General features: G+C 42.6%; 1 protein-coding gene across 1 annotated transcript in view; it reads right to left on the reverse strand.

Moving 5' to 3' along the window:
* The window catches only part of LOC117997779 (zinc finger protein 345-like), a 62,293-nt gene that overhangs the window by 3,577 nt on the left and 42,402 nt on the right, over positions 1–16,314 (reverse strand). The window contains exons 3-4 of the transcript XR_004675882.1: positions 11,946–13,562; positions 11,279–11,374 (exon numbers count right to left, since the gene is read on the reverse strand). The gene's annotated coding sequence lies outside the window, so the exon portion shown is untranslated. The remainder of the gene's footprint in view (positions 1–11,278; positions 11,375–11,945; positions 13,563–16,314) is intronic.

The raw sequence follows: 16,314 nt of genomic DNA on the forward strand, positions 1-16,314 counted from the left end.
AAAAAAAAAAAAATCGATTCTATTGTGTGAATATCAAGTGATCGCATCATTCTCCTGTTAATGGGAGGGCGAGGTTCTCAGTGCAGGACTGTCATGAATAGTGCTGGCATGTAAGATCTATAATTTGTTTTAGTGGAACATGCACACATATCTGTTGGCGATATATGTGGGACTGAATTGTTGGTAAATATGGTTAGGTATGTTCAGCTTTAATAGATACTACCAAGCCCTTCCCCAAAACCTTGTACCAATTTTCACATCTGCCAGCAGTATATCAGATTTCTAGCTTATCACATACAATCTAAAACTTGGTAATTTATGTAATTTTGATGTTGGGCTCCTGGATGATATGCAGTGTTACCAAGTTGTGGTTTTAGTTGCTTTTTTGTTGGTGGTGTTACTACTCTACTATAGAGTTGGTCATTACCCTTTGGATAATCTCTTTGTCAAAGGGTCTAATTTCTTCTGTTGTGACATCTTTGAGTCTTTGTAGTTCTGTATATATTGAGTCCTTTGTCTCCTTTCACCCTACTTCTATTTCTTTCTCTTGAGCTTGTGACGCAAAGAAGTTCTTAATATTTTTGTAAACTAATTTGCCATTTCAGCCTTCATGGTTAGTTTTTCATTGCTTTTAGAAGTTTTTACTTACACCAAGACCACACAGATAGAATCCTGTGTTTCTCTAAATTCATCATTATCTTTAAAATTTCTATTAGAAATGTATTAAAAATCAATGTGTTTTCTTTTAATTATTTGAGAGAGAGGGAGACAGCGAGAGAGGGAACACAAGCAGGGGGAGTGGGTGAGGGAGAAGCAGGCTTCCCGCGGAGCAGGGAGCCCGATGTGGGGCTCGATCCCAGGACCCCGGGATCATGACCTGAGCCGAAGGCAGACGCTTAACTGAGCCACCCAGGTGCCCCTCTCCTCCATCTCATATGTGGATGTTACTCTTTTTAATATTCCCCATTGATGGGTGGTAACTACCTCTGCCCTATTTCCTATGTGGTTCCCAATTCTCCGCTCTGTTATTGTAATGAGCCATGATTCCACTGTATCCAGGACGTACTTGGCCCTCATCTTTTCAGATACTTGAAAGGGCAAGGCCTCTGGTATCCTGTGAGTCTCCTTTAACGTACAAAAATCCTTTTGAAACCTCCCTTCTCCTTACTTCCCCTAACACCCAAGTATAAAATCAGCCACATCTCACAAACCCAGGGCAGCAGCTCTTTCTGCCTATGGGTCTTATCTCCGTGCTTTAATAAAACCACCATTTTGGGGCGCCTGGGTGGCTCAGTCGTTGGGCGTCTGCCTTGGGCTCAGGTCATGGTCCCAGGGTCCTGGGATCGAGCCCCACATCGGGCTCACTGCTAGGTGGGAAGCCTGCTTCTCCCTCTTCCACTCCCCCTGCTTGTGTTCCCTCTCTCGCTGTCTCTGTCAAATAAAATCTTTAAACACAAAACCCACCCTTTTGCACCAAAGAGGTCTCAAGAATTCTTTCTTAGTCGTTGGCTCCAGACCTCACCCCACCTATATTCCAAAATCCCACCACTTATTGCCTGAACGTGGGGCTTTGAGTCTTTATATCTGGACTTAGCTTTGGTGCAAACTTGAGTACCTTCTCTCTTCCTTACTCTCATTTCAGGGGCTCTTCAGGGAGTATGGTCTTATTGTACCACTTTCATGTTGGTTGGTCAGGCTGCAATCCTCTAGCCTGTGGCTACTCTATCGGGAGGAGAAACTCTGCCTTCTGGCTGAGAGTTAGTACCCTGGCTGGGATGGTACTAAGACCCAGAAACTTAATGCCCTCTCTTTATTCCTGTCCTTATACAAACTTGTCTGTCTTGGGCATGGGACAGCCACCTAAGTGACTAGCATGGCTGCCAATCTTCAGACTCCCATGTGAGGTTTCCTCTTGATCTAATGTGATGCCCTCCACATCCCTGGTCTAGCCACTTCTGGCCACGGGACCTCCACTGGGAGCCAGCCAAAACCAGTCCCCAATGGAATTAAAAACCAACCAGGGACCATTACCTAGGGAAGTTGGCTGTAAAGACTACATTTGTTGGAATGTTGCTTAGAACCATGATGAATTTCTATCTTTACTGTTTTCTTTCAGTGTCCTTTACTAACTACGTAAGCTACAAAATTGGGTAATTTCCCCTTGTTCAACTTTTCTAGTGTTTTCCATGGGTTTAAAATGGTGGTTTATACACCAGCACCCATAATAGTCTAGAATGCAATAGGGAAGTGGGGGGAGGGCAGGCCTCCCTCCTACTGGGGTCTTTAACGGCAGTTGTGATCATACTGATTTTGTTTGGGGGATGCCTCAGGTTGCTTTGACACAAGGAACCTCTGACCTATCCTGTGAGTGGGACACCACCTGGGAGCTGGGCACGGGGCGGCGGGGGGGGGGGGGGGGGTGCAGATTTTCTTTGGTAATGGAACTTCTCTAGCATGGCCTCAGTGGGCTTATTCAGTCCCGAAGGATTCTCCTTTGGGATGCTTTTTAACCCATTGGAAACCATTCGGATTGCAAAGTTTAGGAAAGGACTGAGCTCCTGTAACACTGCGTGGTTGCAGTGGGATCTATTAGTTAGGTCTCTTTTGCAGTAAATAGGGCAAATGGACCTAGTGTACCTTCATTGCTCATACCTGGGCATTCATCGCTCTGCATCGGGACCCCAACCTAAGGGCCTCTTGCAGAATGTGTTGGCTAGTAAACTCCTGACATACTAGATGATAATTATCTAACGAGGCCGCCTCTAAGTAAACCTAGGTTGCTGGAGGAAGCACAGGCCGGCCCAGACAAAGGGGACTCTGACTCTCTCTCTCTCTCTCTCTCTCTCTCTCACTGTTCCTAATAGATGTGGGAGCTTCTCTCCCTCCCTCATTTCCTGCGTTAATGGCTATAAGGAACCAACTGTTACTCTACCTCGGGACAGGGACTTTAAGGAATATTCCCAAGCAGTTGCTGAAACTCCCTTTGTTTTGGGGATATTCCCTGTCTTCTCTGGCCTGACACGGACTGCCTATTCCCCCTTGCTTGTGGGAAAACATGGAGTCTGCTCCTCTATTGGAGTTGATGAGCTCTAGAACTGGAAGCCCTCTCTCTGCCTTCTGGCAGCACTTTGCCTCTTCTGTTTCCCCCATCCCTCTTCCTGTTTCTGCACCACCTTGAGGGCGGCCTGCATGACTGGCTTCTGTGCCATCCTCAGTGCCTCCTGCACCATTGGCTCCTCCTCCTAACTGGCCGTCAAGGAGCAAAGAAGAGCACCCCCTGGACTTCCCCACCAGTCTCAGGTAAAAACTGAAAATGGGGTGGGCCCAGGTGGAACACAATTCGCTATTTAAACTAAGCTAAGTTTCTTGGTTTAATTAAGATAGACCTTTTAGCAGTAAACATGAAAATTTTATTCTATCAAGGTCTGAAGGTCAAATAAGCTCATGTTATCTCGTTTCCATTTGTTAGCAATAAATAAAATGGTTCATTTTGTCTGTCTCAAAAGTTTTAATAGGAGATTTTTAAGATAGCTTTCATCAAAGTCTTTGGTAACCTGGCCAACTTTAGAGTTTTGCTTGGATGATAAATGGGATTGAATTCCTTGGACATCTAGGTCTTATCCAACTAGGATAAAGTGTTAAAGCATTGAGTACTGGACATAGGTTTGTGCTTTTGACTACTTATTGCAAAAACCTGAGGATATGAGTCTGTTGGTAACATGCTTTGTGCTTAACGGATTCGCAAATTTGCCATCTAAAGAATTCTGGTATGACAGTTGACAATTGGTTACTACTTAGTTTTCACTGGAGACTAAGGTTTCTAGGAGTGCAAAAGTTGCTAAGTATAATTAAAACTGATGGAAACAAGGGAAGCTACTATGCAGAAAAGTAGATGAGTAAGAAAGATAAAAGGAATGGGAATGCATTTTTGTCAAAGGTTAAAAAAATTTTGTCCTAAGATGGTTATTTGGAAAGAAATGGCTTGGCACAAAATCTTAATGCAGAAGAAAGTTGCAGAAGGTTTGTGAAGGGAAATCCTTAGAAAATTTTAGGTGTGGTCAGGATGGACTGAGATTTAAGAGAAGGATTTTAAAAGTACAGTGGTAGAAGATTGAAATTCATTGTTCAAAAGACAAAAGTTTCTTGAATGGTCAGTCTGCTCTTGATTAAAAAAAAAAAGTTCTTCTCTTTTGTCTTCCCAGAAAAATAGTTTGTGTTTTGTTTTGCCCTTATCTTTGAGGATCCCTAATCCTATTTAGGCATATGCTTTAAAACTTTAAGGTTTTAACAAATTTCCCAAGATTTAAATTGTAAATGAAGTCTCTAACTCATTAGGCCTTTCTATTTGGCATGTTAAGTTTCTCTGGAAGCACTGTTAAACAAATAATGAGCCTTAGGTTACATTTGGATAAATGCTATAATTATTCTAGAGAGGATATGCAATTCTTAAAGTTTTAATTTTTTTTTTTTTTAAAGATTTTATTGATTTGACAGACAGCGAGAGAGGGAATACAAGCAGGGGGAGTGGGAGAGGGAGAAGCAGGCTTCCCGCGGAGCAGGGAGCCCAATGCGGGGCTCGATCCCAGGGCCCTGGGATCATGACCTGAACCGAAGGCAGATGCTTAACGACTGAGCCACCCAGGCGCCCCTTAATGTTTTAATACAAGATCATCACTTGATATTTTGATTGAAGTTATTTGTCACAGAAATAACCTGATTTCCTTGCCAGCAATGTTGTAAACTCCCATCAGATCTTTAACCATGTCCATTCTGAGTTGTCATTTCTAACTGTTCTTATTGTCTTGCAAAATGAAAAAAGGTCTCAGTATGTAAGTATTTCTTCCATGGCAGTCAGTCATTTGCAAAAGTTCAATAAGAATCTGTTCTCCTTGTAACAGGACACCATTAGAAATGTTGGTTATTTTACCAAGGCTTTGCCTGGAATGTCTTATTTGAGAGAGACATGCGTAGACTCAGATATGACCGAAGAGCTTTAAAGAACTAAGGTTGACTTTATGAAACCTGGAGCCATAAAGCCCCTTGGAAAGGTTGGCCTGATGCCTTTCTTAGAGTTCCCAACAGCCTCACCAGGTGAGTAAAGAAATGTCACTTCCTGGCAGGTACAGGAACCTCAGGATACTTTGGGGACCTCGAGAAGAAGTCACCCAAGTCTGTAGGTATTGCAGGCATGTCTGATAGCAAGTACTGGGGTTGGCTTCTGGCCTGGAGAGGCTACTAAAAGTTCAACCTAGAGATTCCTTGGAAAAACTTGCAGCAAAGCAAATTTTAAAAAGCTCTATATGCTCATTATTCTTGCTGAGCTTATGTAAATAATCAGGCCACGTTTGTTAAAATTGGATTGGTTTTGCAAACAAATTAGTCTTGATTTGGCTACCTCTGGAAATGAGGGTTATTTTAGAAAAAAAAAGTTTCAATAACCCACCTTTGTGGATGTTAAATCCTAGTTTTGATTGTCCTTAAATGTTGTTTGCCTAAGCTAGACAACTCGAGGTAAACTTCAGAGAAATATTTTTTATTTCTACACAATAGCTCATGCATAGATAATCTTCATGCTTTTCTGCGGATATAACATGAGTATTTAAACAATGGGAAAAGGGGATTAATCCCCCAACAACTGTATAACTCAACTAGCATCTTTACCAATTTTGTGTGGCTGGGATGACAAAATCCCTCCTTAAAAGCCAGCACATACCCCACTCTATGGGTTAACTATGTACTTATGGAGATAATGGATGACCCCACTTTATGATTGGATAATGTACTTGGGGATGCCCTTATCTCTTACAAGTTTTCTCCCACTTGCCAGTGATTCCTTGTAATTAGGAAATTGTTAAGGCTGGACCTCAAAAGGGCTGCTTCATGGTTTCATCCCTCCTAGTCCTATTTATCCTAGAAGCCGCCTCTATTGAGGTACAGTTGCAAACCAAGGGTTTAGCTAAGCATACAACAGCCGTCCTGGTAAAAGGAGCCTCAAAGCTCACTAGGACAATCCCTGACTAATGACTTCACAGCCAAAACCCACCAATGGATGATGGGAAGCTGACTTATTAAACACCAGGTAACGCTTATAGATATGCCTGAAATACTTAAACCTGTCAAACTTTAACCCCAGTTACCCTTTTGCCTGGACCTGAACATCATAACTTTTTTAAGATTTTATTTATTTGTGAGAGAGACAGAGCATGAGAGGGAGGAGGGGCAGAGGAAGCAGCAGACTCCCTGCTGAGCAGGGAGCCCGATGTGGGACTCGATCCCGGGACTCCAGGATCATGACCTGAGCCGAAGGCAGTCGCTTAACCAACTGAGCCACCCAGGCGCCCCGACCATCATAACTTCTATAGAGCATAGCTGTTCAGAGGTTATTGATCTTGTTTATTTTAGTCAACCAGATTTAAAAGATGCCTCTATTAAAAATGCAAATAACAGCTGGTTTACTAAATGGCAGTAGTTTCATGGAAAAGGAGGGTAAAAACTGGGTATGCTAGTCAGTCTTAGACTGTTGAGGACAAAGCCCTGTCAGCAAATATGTTTCCCCCAAAGCAGAGTTAACACCCCCCACCCCATGCTTTACAATTGGCAAAAGCCTTAAAAATATTTATATGGACTCTAAAGATGCCTTCCTAGTCCTTTATGCCCATGGAGCAATTTGAAGAAAAAGGGGATTATCAAGCCCTAACTCCCCAATCAAATATGGGCCTGAAATTATCACACAAATTCAAAGGACGGCCCTTCAAAACCGACTAGCCCTTGATAATCCTGAGTGCACTTCAAGGAGGCCCAGTATTAAATGGCTGGCTCCTGGCTAGGACCCAATGGCTATGTGACTCTAACTTGTGGCCCTGGCTTCCCCCAGGCCAGATAGGCTGTACTCTGGGGTTTGCCCGGAATCACAGACACATTATTAAAACCATTACCAACCCAGCCAACCTTCCAAATTTGAAACAATGATGGACATGTTCTGTTGATTCATTTGTATGACCACCTAGCATCCATCTCTGTTCCCTCTTTGAGACTGGAGAATGTTTGGTAGATGAATGCTTTTAATAATGGGTGGCTCAGTTGGTTGAGCAACTGCCTTGGGCTCAGGTCATGATCCTGGAGTCCTGGGATTGAGTCCCGCATCGGGTTCCCTGCTCAGCCTGCTTCTCCCTCTGACCCTCTCCCTTCTCATGCTGTTTTTTCACACACTCAAAATCTTAAAAAACAAGTACACGTTCAAAGCCCTAAATGATACTCTAACATTTCTCTATTAAATACCAAATACAAATATGTTAAGCGGTTTTACAAAATAAAATGCATTAGATGTTTTAACTGTTAGTGCAAGTTCTAATTTGTGCATCATAAAAACAACGCTGTGTATACATTCCAGATTACCACAAAAATATTCCTGGGATTCTAATTGCCATGAATACTCAAATTGGTGGTTTAAATGATCTCTTTCCTTTAGTAATTGCTTTAAACTCCTGGACTAGAGGAAAATTTTCAGGTTAAATTTGAAAGGTCCTTTATTCAGCCTTCTTTCTCATTACAATATTAACCTTATTTTCTTATTTCTGGTGCCTCCCTGCCTGTCAAGATTCCTTCACTGACATAACTTCCAGCTGACAGATGATTCTTTCTACTCAAGGAGGTTCATAGATATTGTCCACGTTGGATTCAGCTGCCTCTCCTAACTCCCCTGTATGTTCCCCAAGTGACCAATATTGACCCATAGGTAGGGACATCTCTATGCCCTATTTAGCAGGAAGATGTTACAGAGGATGAGACCTTCTACCTTCAACAATCTTAAAGATTTCAGGGGGGAAATGGAGCAGAAGGCTAGTTCAGGACAAAGCACAAGCTGACACCCTGCAACCTATTCTCCTCCCACACACACACATTCCTGGGTGGGATATGGTGATATTCTTCCAGGAAGCTCCCAAAGGTATTAATGCCTTCCTAGAAGGAAAAACAACCTTAACTTGGCAAAACCTCCGGTTTCTGGTGAGTCATCTTTAACATATGAAAATCCTTTTGAAAATCTCCCGTTTTCCTTACCTCCCCCAACTTCCAAGTATGTAATCGGCCACCCCCTCACAACCCTGGTGCAGCAGCTCTGTCTAGCCCCTAGGTCCTGTCCCCATACTTTAATAAAACCACCTTTTGTACCAAAGATGTTTCAGTAATGCTTTCTTGGTCGTTGGCTCTGGCCCTCACCCCACAAAACCTCACCTATATTCCAAAACCACATCCGTACTGGAGTAGATCCCCCTAAAGGCTGCTGAGATTCAGACATAAACAGCAGTGTTCTTTTTTAGCTCCTAAAAAGGCTAGAGATAGAAAACATCTACACATAGGCATAACTTTAATTGTAAAGAATTATACGATACAAACTTAGAAAACATTTAAGTAAAAATGCCCATTAATTGCCCCCAGTAAGAGTTTCATCTTCAGACGTAACAGCTCATCAGTCTGAAGGGTATCCTCCTTGTGCAATTTCAAAGTGCATATGTAGTGCTATTTGAAATTATATGAGGCACTAAAATATCTTGTACCTTGCTCAGTGATTACATAAATATTGTCTTATCCTACAGTCAAATCCCTTTCCTTAACTAATGCTATATGAAGGTGTTTTCACACCAATAGTAATGAATCTACTGCATTCCTAAAACACAACATACCCCATGGTAATTGTAAATACAGGGCCCTTGGTGAAACACCCCCTTGTTTGTACACTTTTATAATTAAATGTACCTGTCTCCTATCACACACATCATGAAATGTGGATCTCTGATTTGTACACATGTGCCTTAACTCGGTGGTTCTGAGACATGAGATTGTTGCACCATCATGACTGCATTCTTACAATGAGTGGACAATTGCTGAACTACACTTGCAAATCGATTTAAGAAAAATACTGTGTTTCCACTGTTAAACCAGGAAGCCACAGACTGACATGGCTCTAATGTTTCAGTAGCCTCTGTAAGCAAACCACATTTTAATTCACAGCCAATGCACTGGAATGGAAGAAAATGAACTTAGGGACAAAAAAGGCAACTGCTTAAGGTATATCCAGTGAAACACTCCCCTTGCTTTGCTTCCATATCCTCTCTATAAAAACCTCCTTGCTATCTCCTACAGGTGGAGCATGCCTAACCATTTGAATAGACTGCTCAAAGTAACTCTTAAAAAATTTGTACATCAATTCATCTTTTACCACCACGCAGTACCACCTTTCAGTCTGAGCACTTTTTTCATCTAGCCTAAATATCTCACCTGATTGCAATGTGGGGTCAGGACTCAGTGTGACCTCTTTCCCTGCCTCCCCTCACTCAGCTTCACACATGTGCACAAGAAACCATCAGCACTCTGCCTTCACTTGCCCAGACTTCTCTTTTGGTAATGGCTCCCTACAGCACCTGCAAGTGCTACACATGCACATAGAGGACTCATGGTGCATACCACCCCTCTTAGGGCCAAGACGTGCAGTCATGTGCCCCTCCCTTCACCAGCTCAGGTCTCCAGAGCACTACACCTGAATCCTATCTAAACCAAGCTCACACTTGAGTTCACCGTTCAGGCAAGCTGGAACCAGAGTCCATGGACAGATCAGTCCTCCCTCTGACCAACATTGTTATCACACCCAGAGTTTCTGATGTTTTCTCCCATTTCTGCCTTTCCTCTTGCCAAAACTTCACACAATGCTCACAAAGAGCAGGTGAAACCCTCAAAGTCCTGAGTCCTGCACCTGCCAGAGTGCAGAGGGCCCCAAAGCAGATGGGGAATGGGGAAGGTCATCCAGGATTACCTGGTACAATATGAACACATAAGATACCCATCATGTCCAACAGACCTTCTGATGCCTTGGATTCCTGTTTCATACTTTGGGCCTCACACAGTGGGCACAGAGCTCAGGTACCCCAGAATTTCCACTGAAAATAGTCCTGCCCAAATGTGGCTTGCAGAGCGTAACAGACAATTTTCAATTCAGCTTCTGTCAAAAATGAGCTCACACCACAAAGTTGCCCTCCCTGGCTCTGCTGCCAGTCCCCGCACCTCCCTTCACAGAACAGCTCAGGGAACAGGGTTCCTGGCAGGTCCATCTCCTGGGTGGCCCAAGTTGGCACTTTCCTGAGGTTCAGACTCAGTCTGCCTTATCTAGTCCTTTCCCAACTCACAGGGGATGAGCAGAGAATGTCATCTTTCCAGAAACTTAGTCTTCCCTGGGAATGGCAGTCTTTGTGTTGAGATAGGGGTGGTTGCATACAAGGGACTCAGGTGTGCTCTTCTGCTTTCTCTAGCTTAGTGTTATTAGAAATGAATTCTAGGGACAGCAACCACAAGGTTTGTTAAAAATACAAATTCATGGGCTTCATCCACATCTAGGGAGTCTTGATATCTGAGTGTGGGGCCCCAGAATCTGTTTTTAATGTAAACCTCAAGTGATTCGTATACACATGAAATTTTTTTAAGTTCACTCATTTCAGCATTCTCTATACTCAATGTGGGGCCCGAACTCATGACCCCACAATCAACAGTCACATATTCTACCAACTAAGCCAGACAAGCACCCTTTTTTATACATGAAATTTTGACAAGCAATATTTAGAAAAATCATTCTCAGCTTTGGCTTCATGCTGGAATCCCGTGTGTAGATTTTACAACTACCATCTCCAGGGTCCCATCCCCAGATTCTGGCACTTTGTCCTTGATGAGGCTTAGCATCAATTAGGTCTTAATGAAGGGGCCCAACTTATTCTACTGTGAGCCCAATGTAAACAGTGAAGCTTCCAGGTACACTTCTGAGGACGGAGCACAGAGTCTGGTCAATGGGGAAATCTCCACGGGTAGGGCTGCTCTGCACAAGATTTGATAGGGGAGGGTCAATGTACCCCATATTCCTGATTTTGTACCAGACTGTGGGTCTCCAGGACACAAGTGCACCCAAAAAAATCAGAGAGGAGTAAATCATATTGGGGCCTCCACTTAGAAATTCCGTGACCTCCACAAGCAATGGAATAGCAATCAGATCACATATGCCCTCACTGGCTATGGGGAGGCTTTCAATTCTTACTGTGAATGCCATGGAAGACACCAGAACAGAAGGTAAGTCCTTAGAGGATGTAGGAGCATGTGAAGAGTGAGAAGACAGAAGATGTCGCTCTTTGACCACCAGAATCATTCAAGCAGAGCATCCCAAATCACATTTTAAGGTTGGGTTTTCTCCTCTGATCTTTGGCTCTCACCTGTGTCCTCTGCTTCATTCATTCCCACCTACCTGGGTGTGTGGCTACGGTCTCCTTTTCTCGTCACATCCCAGGGTTCTTTCCTTTTCCAAAGAAGTTGACCAGATTCAGATGAGAGACAGCAAGCCCTGTTTATAAGAAAAAGAAACATGACTCTTGCTGGAGAATCTTCAATTTCAAATCCAGCACTATGCTCGGTAGAGAAGAGAGCACATTACAGAAGGACGTAGCAAATTATTTCTCCACTGTTTCCTGATGGCCTCTTTAGGATACTTAGGATTTTCAATGTTCAGCTCCTGAACTCCACTTCCAAGTACTGCTGAATCAGAAATAAGGAATAGATTTTTTTTTTTTTTAAGATGTGGGCAACAATTCTATGCCACTTAAGTTTCTAGAATTATCATGAATGTAGAGTGAAGTTTACAGATAACCAGGGAAGGAAAAGTTTCACGTGATGAGAAAACATTGTGAATACTTCCTTCTTTACACCAACAATGTCTGATTATTTCCTTGAAATCATGTCATTTGTCATTTTTGCTGAGTTACACGATACAATTTTAAGACATGTGAACATACAGTAATTATAGGATACTTGTTTCCTTTTGCTGAAAATAAAAATAAAGGAGAGAATATCTGTCATAGTGTGCAGAATAAAATGGAAACTTACAGGTCCATGACTAATTTAGAATCTTTACTTACAAAGGCCAGGATCTCCAGTAAACAAAGGTTAGAGCCTTCATTTTCTGGGGGCATCCAGTGGAGAAACCCTGAACCAAGTGAACAAATTTAACATCAGCTGTAACAAGACAAATTGATACTAGTGGTCTGAAGCATGTAGAAAGACTCATCACTGCTGTGATTCTGTGTACAAAAAAAAAAAAAAGCAACTCCTAACAGGATTCCAATTGTGAAAAAATAGTATTTTTATGAAATTTCAAGCCACAGATTGCTCTCATGTCCTATAATCTTCAATGTATTTCAAATATTTTTTTTTTTTTAAGAATTTATTCATTTGTCAGAGAGAGAGAGCACAAGCAGGGGGAGAGGCAGGCAGAGGGAGAAGCAGGCTCACTGCTGAGCATGGAGCCCAATGCGGGACTTGATCCCAGGACCCTGGGATCATGACCTGAGCCGAAAGCAGGCACTTAACTGCCTGAGCCACCCAGGTGTCCCAGGAAGTCTTTCCTTGAAGCAAGCTAGACAGCAAGGCTGGTAGGAATTCATGCTGCACAGAAAAACCTGGTTGAAGGGCACCTGGGTGGTTCAGTTGGTTAAGCGTCTGCCTTCAGCTCAGGTCATGATCCCAGAGTCCCAGGATCGAGTCCCACATCGGGCTCCCTGCTCAGCAGGGAATCTGCTTCTCCCTCTGACCCTACCCCTCTTGTGCTCTCTCTCTCGCTCTCTCTCGAAAGAAAGAGAGAAAGAAAGAAAAAGAAAACCTGAGCTAAGTCAAGACAAGATTTACCTGAGAGGCAGCCATTTCTTCCTCTCGCTTCTGTTACAGGGTTCTTTCTCGGGTGAGCTTATAAAGAGAAATCACACCTGTAAGCCTTTAAAGGCCTCAGCACAGCCTCTTCACCTGCTATCATCAGCTCAGAGGCAGAAGGAACTTGAAATGCACAAAAGGCTACCGACTCCTTTACTTTTTCACAGGGAAGATTCAGAAAAAAAGAGCTCCTACGTGGACATTTGCGTGTGAGTTTCTCCTTCCCCGGTTTCAGATGTCTTCCCCTCCCACAGACAGCCACAAATCCTGCCACAGGGAACGTGGGCTGCACTGACCTGCCCCTTCCAATTCCAGACCAGTCTGTTACCTTCTCTTCAAATGAAAGCTGAAGTCAACTTTCACAAATATACCTTCGAATCCTTGGGCTTCACCCTGGTCTACCCGAGAAGCACCTGAAGCGCATAGTTAAAGCAGCACTGATGTTCTCACCCTGACCAATAGACAGACTCTGGCAGAGGGCCCAGGTGATGGTGGTTCTTAAAACTCACCCTGGAGGGGGCACCTGGGTGGTTCAGTTGGTTAAGCGTCTGCCTTCAGCTCAGGGCATGATCCCAAGGTCCTGGGATCGAGCCCCGCATCGGGCTCCCTGCTCATCGGGGAGCCTGCTTCTCCCTCTCCTACTTTCCCTGCTTGTGTTCCCTCTCTGGCTGTGTCTCTCTCTGTCAAATAAATAAATAAAATCTTTAAAACAAAAACCTCTCCCTGCGATCTTTACTGTAAATCCAGGCTGATAAACGATGATGTGTTTCACATTTCATTGTGCACAGAAATCATTCGGTGTTCCAGGTCCCACAGAAGAAATGGTGATTCTGCAGGTTGGGAATGGGGTCTGAGAATTGGCATCTTTCCCAAGTACTTGTTAGTGCTGATGCTGTTCCTGGGGACCCTCGTTTAGTGGCGACACTAGAGAATGCAGGCACAGCGCACCTGAGCCCCCCACACCCACCATCTACGTCAACACAACTCCTGGGGAGTTCCCAGGTTAAGAATTTACTATTTACTTTTCACTGGTGTGAGTTTACACAGTTTACAGTTTACAGCAAAGATCACCATCACCATCCTGAAGGACTACATCTTTCATAGCACTTTAAAGTTTACAGAAAGAAGGCTAGTGAATACACTGATGTCTGAGCAAGTCTCTATTTGGAAAACAACGTGTATATATCGATTAGTGCAATGTTGATTGAGCACTGATTTTCTGTTCACAAGGAAGTTATGGTGCACCGTGTGGGCAACTTCACACATACGATTTCATCCCCATAATACCCTGCGAGCTGGGTAGGCACTAGGGGTCCTATAATAACCAAGAAGATTAGATACTGGGCCCCACCATTCTGCTTCATCTTCTTTTCCCTATCGATTAAAAGAAATGTTTGTATTCTATATGAGTGAAATATGGATGAATGTAAAAATACAGAAAGGAGGAGTAGTTCAGAGAGTTTTCATTGTTGCATTTATGCGTTTTTAAGAGGAAAGAAAAATGTTTGATTTTATAAGTAAATGACAATTTTCCTGTACCATGTATATTCTCTTCATCAATATATGCTTATTTTAATTCCTCCACAATGGTGTTACAAATTTCTTAAGATTTTATTTTTATTTATTTGTCACAGAAAGAAAGAGAGCTCATGCAGGGGGAGTGGCAGCCAGAGGGAGAAGAAGGTCTCTGATGAGCAGGGAGCATGATGTGAGACTTGATCCCAGACCCTGGGATCATAACCTGAGCCGTAGGCAGGCACTTAACCAACTGAGCCACCCAGGCATCCTTGGTGTTACAAATTTCTATTTTTTTTCCCTCAATTTTAGTTATTCTAGCAAATAGGAAGAGTCATTTCCCTGCTTTCTAGGAGGAGTGATTAAAGATAATTATATATATATATTACATAATATTATTTATGATATATGTATCAAAATATGTATCATAAATAATATATATTATAATATTTATCTATTTATGTGTCTATCTATACAAAACTCAGTCCTAAAAGAAGGACACCCTTCCATTTGGACAATGTGGGCGTGCACGGAGGATATTATGCTAAATGTAATAAGCCACACAAAATGGCAAACACTGTATTATCTCAATTATATCTGAAATCTAATGAAGTTGAACTCCTAAAAGCAGAGTAGAATTGTGATGCCAAGAGGTGGCTGATGGCAAAGTGGGAGATGTTGGTCAAATGGTACAAAATTTCACTTACGCAAGATGAATAAGTTCTGGAGATCTGAAGTACAGCATGGTGACTACACATAATTCTAGGTCTTTTATATTTGAAACTTGCTAAGAGAGTATATCTTAAGATGTTCTTACAAAAATTAATTAAAACACCAAAAATAAAAAATTCTAATACTATGAGGTGGTGGGGATGTTAATTAGCTAGGTTATTTTAATCATGTCATAATGTATACATAGATTTATGTTTTGTTACTTGAGCAACTACTGAATCTGCAGGAATGGAAAACAGGATTCTGAGTGAAAGGTTTGTGAAGCATGGGATTTAATAATAAAAACAGAAATGAAGGCACTAAGATATATAGTCCTTTGCTCTCCCATTTATCCGGTTTGGGGTTTTGGGAATTGTGAGCTCCAGCCCAGGAGAGATGAAAGGAACAGCCACTCAGAATCTATTCTCTAATCTGTCCTGGGAAGGGAGGAGATGCCAGGGCCAAACCAAACAAGGACACAGCCTCAGAAGGAGGTAGATCTGGTTTGACCTAGGGAGGGAGCTGGCTATAGGCTTTAACCTCCCTGCCTCTGGGATATTTCCAGCTGTCATTCCTAAGCCTCTCAAAAGAAGATGAACACACAGAGTTCATATTATTTTAATCTATTTAGTCTCTTTCCTTTCTATTTCATAAAATAAAAGAAACAGCAACTTAACATAAACAGAATTTTCTGGGACAATTATATTAGAAAGCTTTTTTTTTAAATTTTTTTAAATTTTTTTAAAAAGATTTTATTTATTTATTTGAGAGAGAGAGAATGAGAGAGAGCACATGAGAGGGGGGAGGGTCGGAGGGAGAAGCAGACTCCCTGCCGAGCAGGGAGCCCGATGCGGGACTCGATCCAGGGACTCCAGGATCATGACCTGAGCCGAAGGCAGTCGCTTAACCAACTGAGCCACCCAGGCGCCCTAGAAAGCTTTTTTTAAGAAGAATGTCAAATAAATGCTGCTACTACTAATAATAAATACTCTTTGGTCCATGGATGACCCATCAGGGGTGACACCAGAACGCACACAACAACACAGACAGGGAAGTGGCCCAATTGAAAGTCCCCTTTATACCACTCTTCTTCCTCACATTGACTCCACAATCCTGAATTCAACAATGTACCCAATTGCCCTAATCTAAAAATTCCTGGATGATATGGATCATGACTCTTCATCTGTTTTTCTAATAATGGGATGCTATGGAAATAATCAGTTTCTATCTGTTTACATCTCTATACTTGCTCAGTGTTTGTTACCACAGTATGAGGAACCCAGAAGGAGATTCCTCCTATGGAGGGAGAAGAGGACCCTGGATGATTCATTCATCTTTCTTGGAGATGAAAGCAGA

Source organism: Mirounga leonina, unplaced genomic scaffold, assembly GCF_011800145.1.
Source record: "Mirounga leonina isolate KUSES-001 unplaced genomic scaffold, KU_Mleo_1.0 Mir_376, whole genome shotgun sequence".
Classification (NCBI taxonomy): Eukaryota; Metazoa; Chordata; class Mammalia; order Carnivora; family Phocidae; genus Mirounga; species Mirounga leonina.